The sequence below is a fragment of the Cibotium barometz genome, chromosome 47 (genome assembly GCF_041138505.1).
Source record: "Cibotium barometz isolate CiBa-2024 chromosome 47, ASM4113850v1, whole genome shotgun sequence".
Classification (NCBI taxonomy): domain Eukaryota; kingdom Viridiplantae; phylum Streptophyta; class Polypodiopsida; order Cyatheales; family Cibotiaceae; genus Cibotium; species Cibotium barometz.
In genome coordinates this window covers 38,275,613-38,284,714 of record NC_141092.1, presented here as the reverse complement: position 1 = coordinate 38,284,714, position 9,102 = coordinate 38,275,613, and the positions used below count along the sequence as shown (strand labels likewise).

Genomic DNA, 9,102 nt, shown 5'->3' with positions numbered 1-9,102 from the left:
AAAGTGATGGAGATCTCTACAGCTCCGTTCTCTCTCAGCACCATATCCTCTCTCTCTCTCTCTCTCTCTCTCTCTCTCTCTCTCTCTCTCTCTCTCCCTCTCGGCCTTTCGCCCAGAAGAAAAAGGCACCTGAGTAACTTTTACACCTGCAATGAGGTGGTTATCGGAAGATTCGAGAAAATTCTATTTTTTTAAAAATCTCCCTCTCGACACGTCACCCTCCTAAGGTTTGAAACCCTCATGTTAATAAACCTAAGCCTAAGCTCGCTCTTGCCTCAACTAATTGATTAATGCGTTTTAAAATTTGAGAGGTACTTCTCTTACTCCCATATTCAGTCTAGACATATTAATTAATGAATACCTTAGTCTATTCTAACGTATTCATTTTAATGAATACCTTATCGACCTTAGTCTCTCTCGCCCTCTCCATCTCCCTCCATCTTTATCTCTCCACCTCCCTCTCCAACAAGCTCTCCTTCATCAGTAGACATCCATCTCTCTCTCTCTCTCTCTCTCTCTCTCCGTCTCCCTCCGTCTTTATATCCGTTTGTCTGTCCGCCTCCCTCCGTCTTATCGACCTCATTCTCTCTCTCTACCTCTCCATCTCCCTCCATTTTTATCCCTCTCCGTGCCTTCATTTGTCTCTTCGTCAACCTCTCCTTTGGTAGTAGACATCTCTCTCTCTCTCTCTCTCTCTCTCTCTCTCTCTCTCTCTCTCTCTCTCTCGTGGGCACGAGTAAGCAGTGCGCCTCACCCAGTAGTATGACTTAAAATTTATAATCCTCCTTGGAAGCTCTAGAACCTTCGACCTCCCTCCAGATAAAATCAGCTCAAATTTTAAAGCTCAAAGGGTACCTTAATAAAATCAAACCTCCTCAGGTTCTCCTCCCCTTAACTAATTAATTAATAGCAAAGAAATATTTTGGTCCCATATTCAGTACACTAATGTATGCATATTAATCTTTATTTTGATTTTTGAGTTGGGGTCTAACACACAGGCTTAGAATGCTGCTCATAGACTCGACCATAGAGACGGTTTTATTTTTTCAGGATTAATATTTGTATATATATATGTGTATACCATAAAAAAAGAAAGCTTACATCAAGCTCCAAATAAAGAGACAAAGCCATCCAACCAATTCTTTCAGTTCAACAGATCACAAATGAAGTTCCACATTTCATCTTCCCGAATAAAAGAGGACTTGTCCAATCTAATATGATATGCTACCTTCAACACGTATTCTGTGTGGTAATGACTCTGAGAGTGTACTCCTCAAAGATCCCATTTTTTACCCATATTGTAACATCGAGTCTATTACTAATTGGATACTCCATTATAGAGAAAAATGTGTAGACATGCTGCTTAGTCTTCTTAAACCATCTTTGAGTTTTTGGCCCACATTTGGGCAAATTGCATTTGACTAGTAGACTCATTTTGGTAGCTATGCTTTGAAGCTTTAGACCTCAGTACAACTGAAAAAAAAACATGTTGGAGGTTAGAACTCCTCTGTATGTATTAGAGCCGCCTCAGTTTTCCCTATTTGAATAGTAGTTTAGATATTTCAGAGTTATGTAAGCAATTAACCTTTACAAAAGAATAGCAAGTGATTTTGCAGAATACTTTGACCTAATCACAGTCCAAGCCTTGAGAAACAACAAAATTAAAGATCCTACCATTTTTGGTTGTCCAAATTTTCCATAGACAAGTAAATCTAATTAGAGTAAATAGCAAAGTTAGGACTCCCACCTCAGTCTCTTCCAAGGGAAAAAAATAGGGGCTAATCTTTGCCAATTGGCTATTTTTTTGGGGTTTTTTCCCAAAAAAATCCCCCAGTATCTTAAAACATTCGCCCATATTTTGGCTGTTTTTTAGGGTTTTAGAAAATATTCGTTGAATTTTAGACATTTTAGGGCATTTTTTGAAAACATTCGCCCCATTTTCTATAATTTTAGATTTATATATAAGAGGAATAATCGGCAACCCACCTACACTTATATATTCATGGATACATCTTATTTTTTAACCTGGTCTCTTCCTTACCAACAAGCCAGTTAGGTAGTTAGTCTAGTGCCAAGAGCCTGACCAACCCATCTATTCATTGCTCTTCAAAAGGGTTTCAAAGTAAGGTAGGCCTAGAAAGCATGCCATCCATCCTCTAGGGTAGAAGACACCTAGGGCATTCCCCAAAAGTGGACCCCCCTTTTTACTAGTTTGAATCCTAGAGATAGATCTCCCATTAACACTTTCCATAGGAAAAGTTTTTTTTTTGGGTGATTTTGAGTCTCCACAGTAGTTTCCATCTCTTCTGCCAAGTAGAGAGGCCCAACATTTTTACTCTCCAAATTTGAATGTAGTAGACGAGATTTCTCAAGGACCCAATGCAATGCTTATATAACAAGGTGATTTTGGATAATTCTAGTGGAGCCCCCTAGCTAATGCCAATATTTAATCCAAGTTTCTCTATTACAGGCAGTGGAAATGACCAAGCCTTCCACAATGTCTTAACACCTATCTCAATCCCTAAGATTAACAGAAAACATGCTTCTGATCCATTTCATATCTTTCCACCCTTCAATAGGCCCTCCCCAAACATCACCAAAGTAGGAGATTCCTTTGTTGTTCAAGGCCTTGGCTGCATGTTCATCTCTAACTCTATCATGCATTCATCACCAATAGAGTGTTGATTAAATTGCAATATCTGTCACCAGGTTTAGGTGCATGTACCTCTTATTTTGAGAGAGGGCATAGTCTATGCCAAAAATGACGTCCAACGATAGTACATGCATGTATGTTACTACATGTATTTTCCTTCCATAAATAAATCTAAGTTGTTTAGGGCTCAAGAGCTTGGGCATAAGAAACTTTATTCTAAGGGCTAGGACCTTAGCCATAACTTTGTAGGATGCATTCAGCATGGTGAAAGGTATCTAGTCCTCCCTGGAAGTGAGTTTGGCACCAACTCGATTTGCCCTAAGTTGACGTGTCTACATATCCTCGCACGTTTGGCTTTTTAGGCACACCAGTGTCCACTGTCCGCCCCCATGTGTGCACCGTATGAATAGCATTAGTCCAGCGTGGCGGAACGCATATTACGCGGCTCATGCCAAAGTTATGTCAGCAAGTGAAAGGGGCCCACATGCTGCCCGGGTCGTTGGTGACGGGCGGCGGGCGGATGGCACACGGTGACACGCGGGCGGCGGAAGGCGACGCGGCCCAGGCCGCATGGTACGGTTGGCGGCAGCGTAGCCTCCGGTAGCGCCGGAAGACCGTAGGAGCCGTACTGACACCCGTGGTCCGATCCGGCTTGCAAAATATAAAGCGTATACTTTCAAGTCCGTCTGCCGTAAAGCCACCTTTTGGCACTGATCTCCTCTCGACGGCAGCCAGATTTACTTCTGCTTTTTAGTTGGCTGCTTCTTCGTTCCTCTTCCATAACTGCTTGTTGCTTCGCTTCCTTGCTTTGCTTGGTTTTTTGCTTTTTGCTTTTGTTTGCTCAACCATGACTGCGCCTGCTTCGCCCGCAGACCCTCGCTCTTTCCTCAAGGCCCTTGGCTCCCGCCCAAACCCTTCCCTCGTCCAAGCCGCCCAGCTCACCCTCACTCGCCTCGAGACTGACCTCTCCACCAAACTCGCCTCTCTACCTCACTCTCCTGATCAGGTTTAATCTAATGCTTTGATCCTTGTTTCCCCTCGCCAAATTCTGATAATCTTTGCCTCTGTTATAATGGGTGGTAATACAGTACTGTTTCATTAATTTGTGCATATTAGTAGGGTCCTAATTATCCAGGACTGTAAATTCAAGAATGAGTGTATACAAAGAGCGATTTCTTTAGCCTTGAAATTATGAGTTGATCATTCAACTTGCTTTGTGAAAAATGGGATCCTTGCTTGGAAATTTTGATCTTGAAATCTTTCAGTAATTTGGCATGTTTTGTGCATGATTATGTAGAAGGTGATAATCAAAGGTGACAAATATGGTTAGTTTATTTGATCAATATCTTAAATGTTCAACTAGGGAGCAATTGCGAATTTATATTATCATTATATTGAATGATGCTATTGTATAGTGAATTATTATTGTTGTTGTAATGGACTTTATAGCATATTTATAGTGAATGATACTAATGTATAGTGAAAATATCATGTTAGTGTTTATGTTTGCAGGCCAAGGAAGAGGCCAAGTTAAGGGAGGAGACTGAGAAGGCCAAGCTACCATACAAGTCCATAGTATCTTTGTCTGAGCTACATCAGATCTATGAAGGCTTGATGAACACCACAGATGAGAGCACAAAAAGGACCTTGGAGGTCCTCAACTCTTTGTCTGATGATAGGAACCACTTGGACCCTGAGTCCGGCCATGATGTGGCAAAGGCTATGCTAGACAGCTCTGCCCACAAGCCAATCACCAAGATGGACCTCAGTGGGCGCCTCCTCTGCAGCATCCCCATCTCATTTGGCCACAAACTCACCAGCCTTGTCTCACTGGACCTCTCCAAAAACCAGCTCAAGGTAATTATTATAAATCAAGCATCTAATCCTTGTCAAAGCTCAATCATGTGATAATTCGGTTTTAATCACCAATAACAATTTATCTATCATCTGTGTTTGCCTCAAGCCTTACTAATCTGAAACAAATTTATCACCTAGATACTCCAACCACTTATAATCAACCACCTCGTTGACACTAATCAATCAACCGTGTACTGCATTTTCTGACTTAAATTTTGTGCTAATTGAACCTTTTTCCCTTTGTGCAGGATTTACCAAGCTCCATAGGAGACTTGGATAGCCTTGAAATTCTTGGTTTGCAATCCAATCAATTATCCAGCTTGCCAGATGCAGTTGGATTCCTAGAAAACCTCAAAGTCTTGAATGTGTCGGGAAATATGCTGGAAGCTCTCCCAGAGAGCCTAGGAGGCTGCAGGTAAGCTTTGAAGGAGCAGTCATGAAATTTTGATTGTCTAGCTCGGTTCTTAGGCCTCTTAATAGAGGATGTGCATGATTAATTAGAGATGTTAAGAATTTTGATCATGTGTGTGTAGCATCATTTCAATGGTTTCTTAAAGCATAGTATGTATTATAGGCATGGTTTACAGCATTGTTTAATAAACTTATGTGTTATGTAGCCTAGAGGTTGTGCTTGGAATGATGGGTTGTAATGGATCTTTATAGTTAATTGGCATTACCCTTTTCATAGGTTTTGAGGCCAATATAGTCTCAATGCTTTTTGTTATTTTTGTGGCTAATTATCTTCATTGATACATAATGTAATGGATCTTTATAGTTAATTGGCATTTAATTTACCCTTTTCATAGGTTTTAAGGCCAATATAGTTTCAATGCTTTTTGTTATTTTTGTGGCTAATTATCTTCATTGATACATAATTTGTGAATGTGCAGGAAAATGGTGGACCTCAATGCTGGTTTCAATGAGCTCCAGCACCTCCCGGGCGAGGGTTGGCTATGACCTGTACCGCCTTGAAAACCTATGTCTACACTCAAACAAGCTGACATTCCTGCCAGAATCGATCTGTGAGTTAAAGCATCTTAAGTTCCTTGATCTACATTTCAACAACCTAAAAGCATTGCCTACATCCCTGGGGAACATGTCAGCATTAGAGAGGCTGAACATAAGCAATAATTTCAGTGATTTTGGGGCATGTTGCCAGACACAATAGGGGATTTGGTCTTCCTTGTTGACTTAGATGTGAGCTTCAATCAGATTAGAGTGTTGCCTGACTCAGTGGGGGCATTGGAGAATCTCAAGGTGCTGAAAGAGCACAACCCCCTCGTGATCCCGCCGAGGTCGCCAAACACGGCATGGAAGCCCTAGTTGAGTACATGTCAATGAGGTGGAAAACATCACGGAGAAGAGATTTGCTCATCACCTAGATCCCATGGCCTCAAGGTTGGCTTTCGTGTAGCATGTGCAGGCATGGGAGGGTCCTCATTGGTCCATTGGATTGCTGGTAGATGTAGTGGCAGACAAACAGTCCCTTTAACTCTACATGGCAAGCAGCTAAGTAGGTATAGGAGCTAAGAGAGTAATTATTTATATGAATTCTCCACCATAGCTTATCACTTACTTTAACTCTACAGGGCAAGCAGCTAAGTGGGTATAGGAGCTAAGAGAATAATTATTCATATGAATTCTCCACCATAGCTCACACTAGGAACATTATGCTGTCGCTTACCATGTGTATAATCTTTTCTATTCAGCTCATATTTTGTATCTATTTAGACATTATGTTGTCAGCATCCGCTAAACTGCAGTTGTAGCTCGCAGCTTGCATTAGTTAATCAATGTTCTTATTACTATGTGTGATAAGCCTATATCTTTTCACTAAAAACATTAGATAATTAGTCAAGTGCTCCAAAGGTGTTGATCTAGAAATTTGGCTGTAATGTGACTGAAGTAATTGATTAAGTGATACATTTGCTATATGTGAGAGAGAGAGAGAGAGAGAGAGAGAGAGAGAGAGAGAGCTCAATTCCCTAGCATTTGTGACAGGCATAGAGATATTTTCCTCCATATGATTTTTTTTCTCATGAATTTTTAAAAATATCCAGTGTATTTTTCTTCTAGATGCAACAAATGGAAAGTTATGAATTTATAGAGATTGCGTCACTATCCACGTCGTTGTGGGGTGTCGCTAAAGCGACATATTTAACGATGCAAAATTCGTCGTATAGGCGACATTTGTAGTGTCGCATAAACGACGCCCATCATCGCTTATGCGACACTCAACAATAAAAAAAATTTTGCCCGCGCGCAAACGGGAAACACATGATATTGTTATTATATTAGAGAGCTAAGGCTAAAATATTATCTCTCCTCATACATACACTCACACACACACTCTCTCTCCCCATCATACATACACTCTCACACACACACACACACTCTCTCTCTCTCTCCCTCATACACACACACTCTCTCTCTCCCCATCATACATACACTCACACGCACACACACACACACTCTCTCCCCATCATACATACACTCACACACACACTCTCTCTCCCCATCATACATACACTCACACACACACACACACACACTCTCTCTCTCTCTCCCTCATACACACACACTCTCTCTCTCCCCATCATACATACACTCACACGCATACACACACACACACACACACACACTCTCTCTCTCTCTCTCTCTCTCTCTCTCTGTCTCCCTCATACACACACACTCTCTCTCTCCCCCTCATACATACACTATGAATTCTCTTCCTCATACATTCTCTCTCTCTCTCTCTCTCTCTCTCATACATACACACACACACACACTCCCTCCCTCCCTCCCTCATACATACACACACCTTCTCTCTATCAATATCTCACACATTGTCTCTTTCCTTATATATCGTCGCTTTACATTGATACTTGTGATGATTCAAACTGGGACACGATGTACAAATACATCTCAACGTCGCAAACGTGGAATAGCATTAAGCTCATTACAAATGGCAAGTTATTCATCAAGTAAGTCATGATGATCAATATCAAAATTTAAATTCAGAAACATAAATTGACACAAAATACCACTAATTGTTAGTGATAACTGACTATTTCTTACTGTGCACTCATTTTTTGTTGAGAGTAAGTTTGAATTTTAACAAAAGATGAGACAATAGATGAAATGAAATGTATGTGTATATCTATATATGTCAATATACAAAATGAAGGGTATAAAGACTAGAGAATCCTAGAGGAACATATGTTGTCTTGAGGGAATATACAAAACATACAAATAATGCGGCGAGTGGAGAATATACAAAATATGGTCAGCTATATATCTAGCTTCGCCTCAAGTGTCGACCAGGACCTGGGCTACTACGGCCTCGACCTCGACCATGGCCCCGGCCTCAACCATGAGTGTCCTCTATATCATTAGGGAGGGGGAACTCCTCATCCCTTGATGCTTCGCCCCTCTTATGGCGAAGCTCTCTCTGAAGTCCCTTCTACGTCTGATGGTCCACCTCTGCCATATCCTACTCACCCCATTGCTCCTATAGATCACATGATGAAAACATAAGTAGCGTTAATTCAAAAGTTAATTAAATTTTTTTATATTATCTTACCTTTTGAATATACTTACAAATGCATTCGTTGGATTGGTAATCTCTGATTTCAATGTCCTATAGCCACGATACATGGCGGTCTGTTTCTCCTCTGCACTCGATATACAGTCATAATCTTTCATCTTTTTATTTTTTTTAAAATTAGCTGATGTCAATCGTGTATACATATACACATGTGCACACAAAATAAATTAAACATAAAGATGTAGCTATGTACAAAATGGGCAACAAAGACCCTCCTCCCCATTCTCCCAAGATGGGAGGTATGGCCACTCTGCACACCCTCGCTCGTGCAGCCTCCTACATATAAGAAAATAGATGCCAAGAACATATTCACATAAGTTTTTATACATTCGTTACTTAATTATGAACTCAAACATAAAAACTATTACACTTTACCTTCTGTTGCGTCCACCGCAACTTTAGATGCATCTCTCTCCGAAAGTGTCTCCATGACTCCTCACACATAGATGCAGGTCGATTATTATCTAGAATGAATGCAAATCGACTACATTGCAAAAATATACATTTAGAATTACTATTTTTTAAATCATCCATATATCTATACTCTCTATTAAAAGGAAGAAAATTAAAGAAAATAAAATCTTATAAACCTTAGTATAAAACAAGAGGATAACATACTATAAGCTTAGGCATGGTATAAAAATTATTACACTTGAAATAAAGGGGTTGAGTTGTCTTGCCAGGCCATTAATACATATCATTTGAAATTTGAATTTTCAAAAGATATCACACTTAACACGTGCGGGTTGTTAACTCGTTATTTATTTATGACTTTTCAATCATCCATACAAAATTGCTCCAAAGAGGTTAAGAATGTCCATAACTATTTCAATGTTTAATGTTTCATATATTCTAATTTTTTTTGTATTTTAGGTTTAGACTCATCATCCGATACACCACCACCTCCATTTTGCCTATGAGCTCCTATGGGGCAGGACGAGGTGTGCCCTCTACTTTTGAGCCTCATTTTGCCATAGGATCTCAT

The 9,102-nt window shown here is 40.2% G+C and overlaps 1 pseudogene across 1 annotated transcript; it reads left to right on the top strand.

Annotated features, from left to right (window-relative positions):
• Positions 1-3,355: 3,355 nt before the first annotated feature.
• Positions 3,356-6,654, top strand: LOC147611659 (plant intracellular Ras-group-related LRR protein 1-like; annotated as a pseudogene). The gene is made up of 4 exons (XR_015263811.1): positions 3,356-3,659; positions 4,166-4,510; positions 4,759-4,925; positions 5,401-6,654. The product of XR_015263811.1 is annotated as a plant intracellular Ras-group-related LRR protein 1-like (transcript).
• The last annotated feature ends 2,448 nt before the right edge of the window (positions 6,655-9,102 follow it).